The sequence below is a fragment of the Gorilla gorilla genome, chromosome 3 (assembly GCF_029281585.2).
Source record: "Gorilla gorilla gorilla isolate KB3781 chromosome 3, NHGRI_mGorGor1-v2.1_pri, whole genome shotgun sequence".
Taxonomy (NCBI): Eukaryota; Metazoa; Chordata; class Mammalia; order Primates; family Hominidae; genus Gorilla; species Gorilla gorilla.
Genome location: NC_073227.2, coordinates 212895713 through 212913619, shown reverse-complemented (window position 1 = coordinate 212913619; position 17907 = coordinate 212895713).

The window sequence follows — 17907 nt, the reverse complement described above, 5'->3', positions numbered from 1 at the left end:
TAAACACGGAAATATCTACACCGCCATCTGTATGAACATGGAAATATCTGCACCGCCATCTGTATGAACATATAAATATCTACACCGCCATCTGTCTTAAGATGGAGATATCTACACCGCTATCTGTATGAACATAGAAATATCTACACCGCTATCTGTATGAACATGGAAATACCTTCACCCCCATCTGTATGAATATGGATATATCTACACAGCCATCTGAATGAACATGGATATATCTACACAGCCCTCTGGATGAACATGGAAATATCCACACCGCTATCTCTGTAAACATGCATACATCTTCACTGCTATCTGTATAAACATGGAAATATCTACACCGCTATCTGTATGAACGTGGAAATATCTACACCGCTATCTGTTTGAAGATGGAAATATATACACCGCTATCTGCATGAAAATGGAAATATCTACACAGCTATCTGCGTATACATGGAAATATCTACACAGCTATCTCTTTACACATGGAAATAACTACACCGCCATCTGTATGAACATGGAAATATCTACACCGCCATCTGTATGAACATGGAAATATCTGCACCGCCATCTGTATGAACATATAAATATCTACACCGCCATCTGTATTAAGATGGATATATCTACACCGCTATCTGAATAAACATGGAAATATCTACACCGCTATCTGTATAAACATGCATAGATCTTCGCCGCTATCTGTATAAACATGTAAATATCTACACCGCTATCTGTATGAACATGGAAATATCTACACCGCTATCTGTTTGAACATGGAAATATCTACTCCGCTATCTGTATGAAAATGGAAATATCTACACTGCTATCTGCATATACATTTAAATATCTACACAGCTATCTCTTTACACATGGAAATAACTACACCGCTATCTGTATGAACATGGAAATATCTACACCGCCATCTGTATGAACATGGAAATATCTGCACCGACATCTGTATGAACATATAAATATCTACACCGCCATATGTATTAAGATGGAGATATCTACACTGCTATCTGTATAAACATGGAAATATCTGCACCGCCATCTCTACGAACATATAAATATCTACACCGCCTTCTGTATTAAGAAGGAAATATCTAAACCGCTATCTGTATAAACATGGAAATATCTACACCGCTGCCAGCATAAACATGGAAATATCAGCACCGCTATCTGTATGAACATGGAAATATCTACACCGCTATCTGCATGAACATGGAAATATCTACACCGCTATCTGCATGAGAATGGAAATATCTACACTGCTATCTGCATATACATTTAAATATCTACACTGCTATCTCTTTACACATGGAAATAACTACACCGCTATCTGTATGAACATGGAAATATCTACACCGCCAACTGTATGAACATGGAAATATCTGCACCGCCATCTGTATGAACATATAAATATCTACACCGGCATCTGTATTAAGATGGAGATACCTACACAGCTATCTGCATAAACATGGAAATATCTACCCTGCTATCTGTATAAACATGGAAATATCTACACCGCTATCTGCACATACATGGAAATATCTACACCACTACCTGTATAAACATGGAAATATCAGCACCGCTATCTGTATGAACATGGAAATATCTACACCGCTATCTGTATGAATATGGAAATATCTACACCGCTATCTGTATGAACATGGAAATATCTACACTGCTATCTGTATGAACATGGAAATATCTACACCGCTATCTGTATGAACATGGAAATATCTACACCGCTATCTGTATGAACATGGAAATATCTACACAGCTATCTCTTTACACATGGAAATAACTACACTTCTATCTCTATGAACATGGAAATATCTACACCGCCATCTGTATGAACATGGAATTATCTGCACCGCCATCTGTATGAATGTATAAATATCTACACCGCCATCTGTATTAAGAAGCAGATATCTACACCGCTATCTGTATAAACATTGAAATATCTACACCGCTATCCGTATAAACATGGAAATATCTACACGGCAACCTGTATTAACATTGAAATATCAGCACCGCTATCTGTATGAACATGGAAATATCTACACAGCTATCTGTATGAACATGGAAATATCTACACCGCTATCTGTATGAACATGGAAATATCTACAAAGCTATCTGAATGAACATGGAAATATTTACACCGCTATCTGTTTGAACATGTAAATATCTACACCGCTATCTGCATGAAAATTGAAATATCTACAAAGCTATCTGCATATACATGGAAGTATCTACACAGCTATCTCTTTACACATGGAAATAACTACACCGCTATATCTATAAACATGGAAATATCTACACCGCCATCTGTATGAACATGGAAATATCTGCACCGCCATCTGTATGAACATATAAATATCTACACCGCCATCTGTACTAAGAAGGAAATATCTAAACCGCTATCTGTATGAACATTGAAATATCTACACCGCTATCTGTATGAACATGGAAATATATACACCGCTATCTGTGTAAACATGCATACATCTTCACCGCTATCTGTATAAACATGGAAATATCTACACCGCTTTCTGTATGAACATGGAAATATCAGCCCCTCTATCTGTATGAACATGGAAGTATCTACACCGCTATCTCTATGAACATGGAAATATCTGCACCGCTATCTGTTTGAACATGGAAATATCTAAACCACTATCTGCATGAAAATGGAAATATATACACAGCTATCTGCATATACATGGAAATATCTACACAGCTATCTCTTTACACATGGAAATAACTACACCGCTATCTGTATGAACATGGAAATATCTTCACCGCCATCTGTATGAACATGGATATATCTACAAAGCCATCTGGATGAACATGGAAATATCTACACCGCTATCTGTATGAACATGGAAATATCTACACCGCTATCTGTGTAAACATGCATACATCTTCACCGCTATCTGTATAAACATGGAAATATCTACACTGCTATCTGTATGAACATGGAAATATCTACTCCGCTATCTGTTTGAACATGGAAATATCTACCCCGCTATATGCATGTAAATGGAAATATCTACACAGCGATCTGCATATAAATGGAAATATCTACACAGCTATCTCTTTACACATGTAAATAACTACACCGCTATCTGTATGAACATGGAAATATCTACACCGCCATATGTATGAACATGGAAATAGCTGCACCGACATCTGTATGATCATATACATATCTACACCGCCATCTGTATTAAGATGGAGATATCTACACCGATATCTGTATAAACATGGAAATATCTACACCGCTATCTGTATAAACATGGAAATATCTACACCGCTATCTGTATAAACATGGAAATATCTACACCGCTACCTGTATAAACATGGAAATATCAGCACCGCTATCTGTATGAACATGGAAATATCATCCCCTCTATCAGTATGAACATGGAGATATCTACACCGCTATCTGTATGAACATGGAAATATCTACACCGCTATCTGTATGAACATGGAAATACCTTCACCGCCATCTGTATGAACATGGATATATCTACACAGCCATCTGAATGAACATGGATATATCTACACAGCCCTCTGGATGAACATGGAAATATCCACACCGCTATCTCTGTAAATATGCATACATCTTCACCGCTATCTGTATAAACATGGAAATATCTACACCGCTATCTGTATGAACATGGAAATATCTACACCGCTATCTGTTTGAAGATGGAAATATATACACCGCTATCTGCATGAAAATGGAAATATCTACACAGCTATCTGCATATACATGGAAATATCTACACAGCTATCTCTTTACACATGGAAATAACTACACCGCTATCTGTATGAACATGGAAATATCTACACCGCCATCTGTATGAACATGGAAATATCTGCACCGCCATCTGTATGAACATATAAATATCTACACCGCCATCTGCATTAAGATGGAGATATCTACACCGCTGTCTGAATAAACATGGAAATATCTACACCGCTATCTGTGTAAACATGCATAGATCTTCGCCGCTATCTGTATAAACATGTAAATATCTACACCGCTATCTGTATGAACATGGAAATATCTACACCGCTATCTGCATGAAAAAGGAACTATCTACACTGCTATCTGCATATACATTTAAATATCTACACAGCTATCTCTTTACACATGGAAATAACTACACCGCTATCTGTATGAACATGGAAATATCTACACCGCCATCTGTATGAACATGGAAATATCTGCACCGCCATCTGTATGAACATATAAATATCTACACCGCCATCTGTAATAAGATGGAGATATCTACACCGCTATCTGTATAAACATGGAAATAGCACCGCTATCTGTATGAACATGGAAATATCAGCGCCTCTATCTGAATGAACATGGAGATATCTACACCGCCATCTGAATGAAGATGGATATATCTACACAGCCATGTGGATGAACATGGAAATATCTACACCGCTATCTGTATGAACATGGAAATAGCTACACCGCTATCTGTATGAACATGGAAATATCTACACCGCTATCTGTATGAACATGGAAATATCTACACCGCTATCTGTATGAACATGGAAATATCTTCACCGCCATCTCTATGAACATGGATATATCTACAGAGCCATCTGGATGAACATGGAAATATCTACACAGCTATCTGTATGAACATGGAAATATATGCACCGCTATCTGTGTAAACACGCATACATCTTCACTGTATCTGTATAAACATGGAAATATCTACACCGCTATCTGTATGAACATGGAAATATCTACATCTCTATCTCTTTGAACATGGAAATATCTACACCGCTATCTGCATGAAAATGGAAATATCTACACAGCTATCTGTATATACATGGAAATATCTACAAAGCTATCTCTTTACACATGGAAATAACTACACGGCCATCTCTATAAACATGGAAATATCTACACCGCCATCTGTATGAACATGGAAATATCTGCACCGCTATCTGTATGAGCATATAAATATCTGCACCGCCATCTGTATTAAGATGGAGATATCTACACCGCTATCTGTATAAACCTGGAAATATCTACACTGCTATCTGTATGAACATGGAAATAGCTACACCGCTATCTGTATGAACATGGAAATATCTACACCACTATCTGTATGAACATGGAAATATCTACATCGCTATCTGTATGAACATGGATATATCTACACAACCGTCTGGATGAACATGGAAATATCAACACCGCTATCTGTACGAACATGGAAATATCCACACCGCTGTCTGTGTAAACATGCATTCATCTTCACCGCTATCTGTTTAAACATGGAAATATCTACACCGCTATCTGTATGAACATGGAAATATCTACACAGCTATCTGTTTGAAGATGGAAATATATACACCGCTATCTGCATGAAAATGGAAATATCTACACAGCTATCTGCATATATATGGAAATATCTACACAGCAATCTCTTTACACATGGAAATATCTACACCGCCATCTGTATGAACATGGAAATATCTGCACCACCATCTGTATGAACATATAAATATCTTCACCGCCATCTGTATTAAGATGGAGATATCTACACCGCTATCTGCATAAACCTGGAAATATCTACACCGCTATCTGTATAAACATGGAAATACCTACACATCTATCTGTATAAACATGGAAATTTCTACACTGCTACCTGTATAAACATGGAAATATCAGCACCGCTATCTATAGGAACATGGAAATATCTACACCGCTATCTGTACGAACATGGAAATATCTACACCGCTATCTGTATGAACATGGAAATAGCTACACCGCTATCTTTATGAACATGGAAATATCTACACCACTATCTGAATGAACATGGAAATATCTACACAGCCATCTGGATGAACATGGAAATATCTACACCGTTATCTGTATGAACATGGAAATATCCACACCGCTATCTGTGTATACATGCATTCATCTTCACCGCTATCTGTATAAACATGGAAATATCTACCCCGCTATCTGTATGAACATGGAAATATCTACACCGCTATCTGTATGAACATGGAAATATCTACACCGCTATCTGTATGAACATGGAAATATCTACACCGCTATCTGTTTGAGCATGGAAATAGCTACACCGCTATCTGAATGAACATGGATATATCTACACAGCCCTCTGGATGAACATGGAAATATCTACACCGCTATCTGCATGAAAATGGAAATATCTACACTGCTATCTGCATATACATTTAAATATCTACACAGCTATCTCTTTACACATGGAAATAACTACACCGCTATCTGTATGTACATGGAAATATCTACACCGCCATCTCTATGAACATATAAATATCTACACCGCTATCTGTATAAACATGGAAATATCTACACCGCTATCTGCACATACATGGAAATATCTACACCACTACCTGTATAAACATGGAAATATCAGCACCGCTATCTGTATGAACATGGAAATATCTACACCGCTTTCTGTATGAAAATGGAATTATCTACACCGCTATCTGTATGAACATGGAAATATCTACACTGCTATCTGTATGAACATGGAAATATCTACACCGCTATCTGTTTGAACATGGAAATATCTACACCGCTGTCTGCATGAAAATGGAAATATCTACAAAGTTATCTGCATATACATGGAAATATCTACACAGCTATCTCTTTACACATGGAAATAACTACACTGCTATCTCTATGAACATGGAAATATCTACACCGCCATCTGTATGAACATGGAATTATCTGCACCGCCATCTGTATGAATATATAAATATCTACACCGCCATCTGTATTAAGAAGGAGATATCTACACCGCTATCTGTATAAACATGGAAATATCTACACCGCTATCTGTATAAACATGGAAATATCTACACCGCTACCTGTATAAACATTGAAATATCAGCACCGCTATCGGTATGAACATGGAAATATCTACACAGCTATCTGTATGAACATGGAAATATCTACAACGCTATCTGTATGAACATGGAAATATCTACAAAGCTATCTGAACGAACATGGAAATACTTACACCGCTATCTGTTTGAACATGTAAATATCTACACCGCTATCTGCATGAAAATGGAAATATCTACAAAGCTATCTGCATATACATGGAAGTATCTACACAGCTATCTCTTTACACATGGAAATAACCACACCGCTATATCTATAAACATGGAAATATCTACACCGCCATCTGTATGAACATGGAAATATCTGCACCGCCATCTGTATGAACATATAAATATCTACACCGCCATCTGTATTAAGAAGGAAATATCTAAACCGTTATCTGTATGAACATTGAAATATCTACACCGCTATCTGTATGAACATGGAAATATCTACACCGCTATCTGTTTCAACATGCATACATCTTCACCGCTATCTGTATAAACATGGAAATATCTACAACGCTATCTGCATGAACATGGAAATATCTACACCGCTATCTGTACGAACATGGAAATATCTAAACCGCTATCTGCATGAAAATAGAAATATCTACACTGCTATATGCATATACATGCAAATATCTACAAAGCTATCTCTTTACACATGGAAATAACTACACCGCTATCTCTATAAACACGGAAATATCTACACCGCCATCTGTATGAACATGGAAATATCTGCACCGCCATCTGTATGAACATATAAATATCTACACCGCCATCTGTCTTAAGATGGAGATATCTACACCGCTATCTGTATAAACTTGGAAATATCTACACCACTATCTGTATGAATATGGAAATATCAGCCCCTCTATCTGTATGAACATGGAAGTATCTTCACCGCTATCTCTATGAACATGGAAATATCTGCACCGCTATCTGTTTGAACATGGAAATATCTAAACCACTATCTGCATGAAAATGGAAATATATACACAGCTATCTGCATATACATGGAAATATCTACACAGCTATCTCTTTACACATGGAAATAACTACACCGCTATCTGTATGAACATGGAAATATCTTCACCGCCATCTGTATGAATATGGATATATCTACAAAGCCATCTGGATGAACATGGAAATATCTACACCGCTATCTGTATGAACATGGGAATATCTACACCGCTATCTGTGTAAACATGCATACATCTTCACCGCTATCTGTATAAACATGGAAATATCTACACTGCTATCTGTATGAACATGGAAATATCTACTCCGCTATCTGTTTGAACATGGAAATAGCTACACCGCTATCTGCATGAAAATGGAAATATCTACACAGCGATCTGCATATATATGGAAATATCTACACAGCTATCTCTTTACACATGGAAATAACTACACCGCTATCTGTATGAACATGGAAATATCTACACCGCCATCTGTATGAACATGGAAATAGCTGCACCGACATCTGTATGAACATATACATATCTACACCGCCATCTGTATTAAGATGGAGATATCTACACCGATATCTGAATAAACATGGAAATATCTACACCGCTATCTGTATAAACATGGAAATATCTACACCGCTATCTGTATAAACATGGAAATATCTACACCGCTACCTGTATAAACATGGAAATATCATCACCGCTATCTGTATGAACATTTAAATATAATCCCCTCTATCTGTATGAACATGGAGATATCTACACCGCTATCTGTATGAACATGGAAATATCTACACCGCTATCTGTATGAACATGGAAATACCTTCACCCCCATCTGTATGAATATGGATATATCTACACAGCCATCTGAATGAACATGGGTATATCTACACAGCCCTCTGGATGAACATGGAAATATCCACACCGCTATCTCTGTAAACATGCATACATCTTCACTGCTATCTGTATAAACATGGAAATATCTACACCGCTATCTGTATGAACATGGAAATATCTACACCGCTATCTGTTTGAAGATGGAAATATATACACCGCTATCTGCATGAAAATGGAAATATCTACACAGCTATCTGCGTATACATGGAAATATCTACACAGCTATCTCTTTACACATGGAAATAACTACACCGCCATCTGTATGAACATGGAAATATCTACACCGCCATCTGTATGAACATGGAAATATCTGCACCGCCACCTGTATGAACATATAAATATCTACACCGCCATCTGTATTAAGATGGAGATATCTACACCGCTATCTGAATAAACATGGAAATATCTACACCGCTATCTGTATAAACATGCATAGATCTTCGCCGCTATCTGTATGAACATGTAAATATCTACACCGCCATCTGTATTAAGATGGAGATATCTACACTGCTATCTGTATAAACATGGAAATATCTGCACCGCCATCTCTACGAACATATAAATATCTACACCGCCTTCTGTATTAAGAAGGAAATATCTAAACCGCTATCTGTATAAACATGGAAATATCTACACCGCTGCCAGCATAAACATGGAAATATCAGCACCGCTATCTGTATGAACATGGAAATATCTACACCGCTATCTGTATGAACATGGAAATATCTACACCGCTATCTGCATGAGAATGGAAATATCTACACTGCTATCTGCATATACATTTAAATATCTACACTGCTATCTCTTTACACATGGAAATAACTACACCGCTATCTGTATGAACATGGAAATAACTACACCGCCAACTGTATGAACATGGAAATATCTGCACCGCCATCTGTATGAACATATAAATATCTACACCGGCATCTGTATTAAGATTGAGATACCTACACTGCTATCTGCATAAACATGGAAATATCTACCCTGCTATCTGTATAAACATGGAAATATCTACACCGCTATCTGCACATACATGGAAATATCTACACCACTACCTGTATAAACATGGAAATATCAGCACCGCTATCTGTATGAACATGGAAATATCTACACCGCTATCTGTATGAATATGGAAATATCTACACCGCTATCTGTATGAACATGGAAATATCTACACTGCTATCTGTATGAACATGGAAATATCTACACCGCTATCTGTTTGAACATGGAAATATCTACACCGCTGTCTGCATGAAAATGGAAATATCTACAAAGCTATCTGCATATACATGGAAATATCTACACAGCTATCTCTTTACACATGGAAATAACTACACTTCTATCTCTATGAACATGGAAATATCTACACCGCCATCTGTATGAACATGGAATTATCTACACCGCCATCTGTATGAATTTATAAATATCTACACGGCCATCTGTATTAAGAAGCAGATATCTACACCGCTATCTGTATAAACATTGAAATATCTACACCGCTATCTGTATAAACATGGAAATATCTACACGGCAACCTGTATTAACATTGAAATATCAGCACCGCTATCTGTATGAACATGGAAATATCTACACAGCTATCTGTATGAACATGGAAATATCTACACCGCTATCTGTATGAACATGGAAATATCTACAAAGCTATCTGAATGAACATGGAAATATTTACACCGCTATCTGTTTGAACATGTAAATATCTACACTGCTATCTGCATGAAAATTGAAATATCTAAAAAGCTATCTGCATATACATGGAAGTATCTACACAGCTATCTCTTTACACATGGAAATAACTACACCGCTATATCTATAAACATGGAAATATCTACACCGCCATCTGTATGAACATGGAAATATCTGCACCGCCATCTGTATGAACATATAAATATCTACACCGCCATCTGTACTAAGAAGGAAATATCTAAACCGCTATCTGTATGAACATTGAAATATCTACACCGCTATCTGTATGAACATGGAAATATATACACCGCTATCTGTGTAAACATGCATACATCTTCACCGCTATCTGTCTAAACATGGAAATATCTACACCGCTTTCTGTATGAACATGGAAATATCAGCCCCTCTATCTGTATGAACATGGAAGTATCTACACCGCTATCTCTATGAACATGGAAATATCTGCACCGCTATCTGTTTGAACATGGAAATATCTAAACCACTATCTGCATGAAAATGGAAATATATACACAGCTATCTGCATATACATGGAAATATCTACACAGCTATCTCTTTACACATGGAAATAACTACACCGCTATCTGTATGAACATGGAAATATCTTCACCGACATCTGTATGAACATGGATATATCTACAAAGCCATCTGGATGAACATGGAAATATCTACACCGCTATCTGTATGAACATGGAAATATCTACACCGCTATCTGTGTAAACATGCATACATCTTCACCGCTATCTGTATAAACATGGAAATATCTACACTGCTATCTGTATGAACATGGAAATATCTACTCCGCTATCTGTTTGAACATGGAAATATCTACACCGCTATATGCATGTAAATGGAAATATCTACACAGCGATCTGCATATAAATGGAAATATCTACACAGCTATCTCTTTACACATGGAAATAACTACACCGCTATCTGTATGAACATGGAAATATCTACACCGCCATATGTATGAACATGGAAATAGCTGCACCGACATCTGTATGATCATATACATATCTACACCGCCATCTGTATTAAGATGGAGATATCTACACCGATATCTGTATAAACATGGAAATATCTACACCGCTATCTGTATAAACATGGAAATATCTACACCGCTATCTGTATAAACATGGAAATATCTACACCGCTACCTGTATAAACATGGAAATATCAGCAAAGCTATCTGTATGAACATGGAAATATCATCCCCTCTATCAGCATGAACATGGAGATATCTACACCGCTATCTGAATGAACATGGAAATATCTACACCGCTATCTGTATGAACATGGAAATACCTTCACCGCCATCTGTATGAACATGGATATATCTACACAGCCATCTGAATGAACATGGATATATCTACACAGCCCTCTGGATGAACATGGAAATATCCACACCGCTATCTCTGTAAACATGCATACATCTTCACCGCTATCTGTATAAACATGGAAATATCTACACCGCTATCTGTATGAACATGGAAATATCTACACCGCTGTCTGTTTGAAGATGGAAATATATACACCGCTATCTGCATGATAATGGAAATATCTACACAGCTATCTGCATATACATGGAAATATCTACACAGCTATCTCTTTACACATGGAAATAACTACACCGCTATCTGTATGAACATGGAAATATCTGCACCGCCATCTGTATGAACATGGAATTATCTACACCGCCATCTGCATTAAGATGGAGATATCTACACCGCTGTCTGAATAAACATGGAAATATCTACACCGCTATCTGTGTAAACATGCATAGATCTTCACCGCTATCTGTATAAACATGTAAATATCTACACCGCTATCTGTATGAACATGGAAATATCTACACCGCTATCTGCATGAAAATGGAACTATCTACACTGCTATCTGCATATACATTTAAATATCTACACAGCTATCTCTTTACACATGGAAATAACTACACCGCTATCTGTATGAACATGGAAATATCTACACCGCCATCTGTATGAACATGGAAATATCTGCACCGCCATCTGTATGAACATATAAATATCTACACCGCCATCTGTATTAAGATGGAGATATCTACACCGCTATCTGAATAAACATGGAAATATATACACCGCTATCTGTATAAACATGGAAATATCAGCACCGCTATCTGTATGAACATGGAAATATCAGCGCCTCTATCTGAATGAACATGGAGATATCTACACCGCCATCTGTATGAAGATGGATATATCTACACAGCCATGTGGATGAACATGGAAATATCTACACCGCTATCTGTATGAACATGGAAATAGCTACACCGCTATCTGTATGAACATGGAAATATCTACACCGCTATCTGTATGAACATGGAAATATCTACACCGCTATCTATATGAACATGGAAATATCTACACAGCTATCTGTATGAACATGGAAATATATGCACCGCTATCTGTGTAAACACGCATACACCTTCACCGCTATCTGTATAAACATGGAAATATCTACACCGCTATCTGTATGAACATGGAAATATCTACATCTCTATCTCTTTGAACATGGAAATATCTACACCGCTATCTGCATGAAAATGGAAATATCTACACAGCTATCTGTATATACATGGAAATATCTACAAAGCTATCTCTTTACACATGGAAATAACTACACGGCCATCTCTATAAACATGGAAATATCTACACCGCCATCTGTATGAACATGGAAATATCTGCACCGCTATCTGTATGAGCATATAAATATCTGCACCGCCATCTGTATTAAGATGGAGATATCTACACCGATATCTGTATAAACCTGGAAATATCTACACCGCTATCTGAACGAACATGGAAATATCTACACCGCTATCTGTATGAACATGGAAATAGCTACACCGCTATCTGTATGAACATGGAAATATCTACACCACTATCTGTATGAACATGGAAATATCTACATCGCTATCTGTATGAACATGGATATATCTACACAACCGTCTGGATGAACATGGAAATATCAACACCGCTATCTGTACGAACATGGAAATATCCACACCGCTGTCTGTGTAAACATGCATTCATCTTCACCGCTATCTGTTTAAACATGGAAATATCTACACCGCTATCTGTATGAACATGGAAATATCTACACAGCTATCTGTTTGAAGATGGAAATATATACACCGCTATCTGCATGAAAATGGAAATATCTACACAGCTATCTGCATATATATGGAAATATCTACACAGCAATCTCTTTACACATGGAAATATCTACACCGCCATCTGTATGAACATGAAAATATCTGCACCACCATCTGTATGAACATATAAATATCTTCACCGCCATCTGTATTAAGATGGAGATATCTACACCGCTATCTGTATAAACCTGGAAATATCTACACCGCTATCTGTATAAACATGGAAATACCTACACATCTATCTGTATAAACATGGAAATTTCTACACTGCTACCTGTGTAAACATGGAAATATCAGCACCGCTATCTATAGGAACATGGAAATATCTACACCGCTATCTTTATGAACATGGAAATATCTACACCACTATCTGAATGAACATGGAAATATCTACACAGCCATCTGGATGAACATGGAAATATCTACACCGATATCTGTATGAACATGGAAATATCCACACCGCTATCTCTGTATACATGCATTCATCTTCACCGCTATCTGTATAAACATGGAAATATCTACCCCGCTATCTGTATGAACATGGAAATATCTACACCGCTATCTGTATGAACATGGAAATATCTACACCGCTATCTGTATGAACATGGAAATATCTACACCGCTATCTGTTTGAGCATGGAAATATCCACACCGCTGTCTGCATGAAAATGGAAATATCTACACAGCTATCTGCATATACATGGAAATATCTACACAGCTATCTCTTTACACATGGAAATAACTACACCGCTATCTGTATGAACATGGAAATATCTACACCGCCATCTGTATGAACATGGAAATATCTGTACCGCCATCTGTATGAACATATAAATATCTACACCGCCATCTGTATTAAGATGGAGATATCTACATCGCTATCTGAGTAAACATGGAAATATCTACACCGCTATCTATATAAACATGGAAATATCAGCACTGCTATCTGTGTGACCATTTAAATATCAGCCACTCTATCTGTATGAACATGGAGATATCTACACCGCCATCTGTATGAACATGGATATATCTACACAGCCATCTGGATGAACATGGAAATATCTACACCGCTATCTGTATGAACATGGAAATACCTACACCGCGATCTGTATGAACAGGGAAATATCTACACCGCTATCTGTATGAACATGGAAATATCTACACCGCTATCTGTATGAACATGGAAATGTCTTCACCGCCATATGTATGAACATGGATATATCCACAGAGCCATCTGGATGAACATGGAAATATCTACACAGCTATCTCTATGACCAAGGAAATATATACACCGCTATCTGTGTAAACATGCATACATCTTCACCGCTATCTGTATAAACATGGAAATATCTACACCGCTATCTGTATGAACATGGAAATATCTACACCGCTATCTGCATGAAAATGGAAATACCTACACAGCTATCTGCATATACATGGAAATATCTAAAAAGCTATCTCTTTACACATGGAAATAACTACACCGCTATCTATATAAACATGGAAATATCTACACCGCCATCTGTATGAACATGGAAATATCTGCACCGCCATCTGTATGAACATATAAATATCTACACCGCCATCTGTATTAAGATGGAGATATCTACACCGCTATCTGTGTAAACCTGGAAATATCTACACCGTTATCTGTATAAACATGGAAATATCTACACCGCTACCTGTATAAACATGGAAATATCAGCACTGCTATCTGTATGAACATGAAAATATCTACACCGCTATCTGTACGAATATGGAAATATCTACACCGCTATCTGTATTAACATGGAAATAGCTACACCGCTATCTGTATGAACATGGAAATATCTACACCACTATCTGTATGAACATGGAAATATCTACACCGCTATCTGTAGGAACATGGATATACCTACACAGCCATCTGGATGAACATGGAAATATCTACACCGATATCTGGATGAACATGGAAATATCTACACCGCTATCTGTGTAAACATGCATACATCTTCACCGCTATCTGTATAAACATGGAAATATCTACACCGCTATCTGTATGAACATGAAAATAGCTACACCGCTATCTGTATGAACTTGGAAATATCTGCACCGCTATCTGTATGAACATGGAAATCTCTACACCGCTATCTGTTTGAACATGGAAATATCTACACCGCTATCTGTATGAAAATGGAAATATCTGCACTGATATCTGCATATACATGGAAATATCTACACAGCTATCTCTTTACACATGGAAATAACTACACCGCTATCTGTATGAACATGGAAATATCTGCACCGCCATCTGTATGAACATATAAATATCTACACCGCCATCTGTATTAAGATGGAGATATCTACACCGCTATCTGTATAAACATGGAAATATCTACACCGCTATCTGTATAAACATGGAAATATCCACACCACTATCTGTATAAACATGGAAATATCTACACCGCTACCTGTATAAACATGGAAATATCAGCACCGCTATCTGTATGAACATGGAAATATCTACACCGCTATCTGTATTAACATGGAAATATCTACACCGCTATCTGTATGAACATGGATATATCTACACAGCCCTCTGGATGAACATGGAAATATCCACACCGCTATCTGTGTAAACATGCATACATCTTCACCGCTATCTGTATAAACTTGGAAATATCTACACCGCTATCTATATGAACATGGAAATATGTACACCGCTATCTGTTTGAAGATGGAAATATATACACCGCTATCTGCATGAAAATGGAAATATCTACACATCTATCTGCATATAGATGGAAATATCTACACAGCTATCTCTTTACACATGCAAATAACTACACCGCTATCTGTATGAACATTGAAATATCTACACGCCATCTGTATGAACATAGAAATATCTGCACCGCCATCTGTATGAACATATAAATATCTACACCGCCATCTGTATTAAGATGGAGATATCTACACCGCTCTCTGAATAAACATGGAAATATCTACACCGCTATCTGTATAAACATGGAAATATCTACACCGCTATCTGTATAAACATGGAAATATCTACACCGCTACCTGTATAAACATGGAAATATCAGCACCGATATCTGTATGAACATGGAAATATCTACACCGCTATCTGAATGAACAAGGAAATATATACACCGCTATCTGTATGAACATGGAAATATCTACAAAGCTATCTGAATGAACATGGAAATATCTACACCGCTATCTGTTTGAACATGTAAATATCTACACCGCTATCTGCATGAAAATGGAAATATCTACAAAGCTATCTGCATATTCATGGAAATATCTACACTGCTATCTGTATGAACATGGAAATATCTACACAGCTATCTGTCTGAACATGGAAATATCTACACCGCTATCTGCATGAAAATGGAAATATCTACACAGCGATCTGCATATACATGGAAATATCTACAAAGCTATCTCTTTACACGTGGAAATAAGTACAGCGCTATCTCTATAAACATGGAAATAGCTACACCGCCATCTGTATGAACATGGAAATATCAGCACCGCCATCTGTATGAACATATAAATATCTACACCGCCATCTATATTAAGATGGAGATATCTACACCGCTATCTGTATAAACTTGGAAATATCTACACTGCTATCTCTAAGAACATGGAAATTTCTACACCGCTATCTGTATGAACATGGAAACAGCTACACCGCTATCTGTATGAACATGGAAATATCCACACCACTACCTGTATGAACATGGAAATATCTACACCGCTATCTGTATGAACATGGATATATCTACACAGCCATCTGGATGAACACGGAAATATCTACACCGCTATCTGTATGAACATGGAAATATCTACACCGCTATCTGTTTGAACATGGAAATATCTACACCTCTATCTACAGGAAAATGGAAATACCTACACAGCTATCTGCATATACATGGAAATATCTACACAGCTATCTCTTTACACATGGAAATAACTACACCGCTATCTGTATGAACATGGAATATCTACACCGCCATCTGTATGAACATGGAAATAGCTGCACCGACATCTGTATGAACATATACATATCTACACGGCCATCTGTATTAAGATGGAGATATCTACACCGATATCTGTATAAACATGGAAATATCTACACCGCTGTCTGTATAAACATGGAAATATCTACACCGCTATCTGTATAAACATGGAAATATCTACATCGCT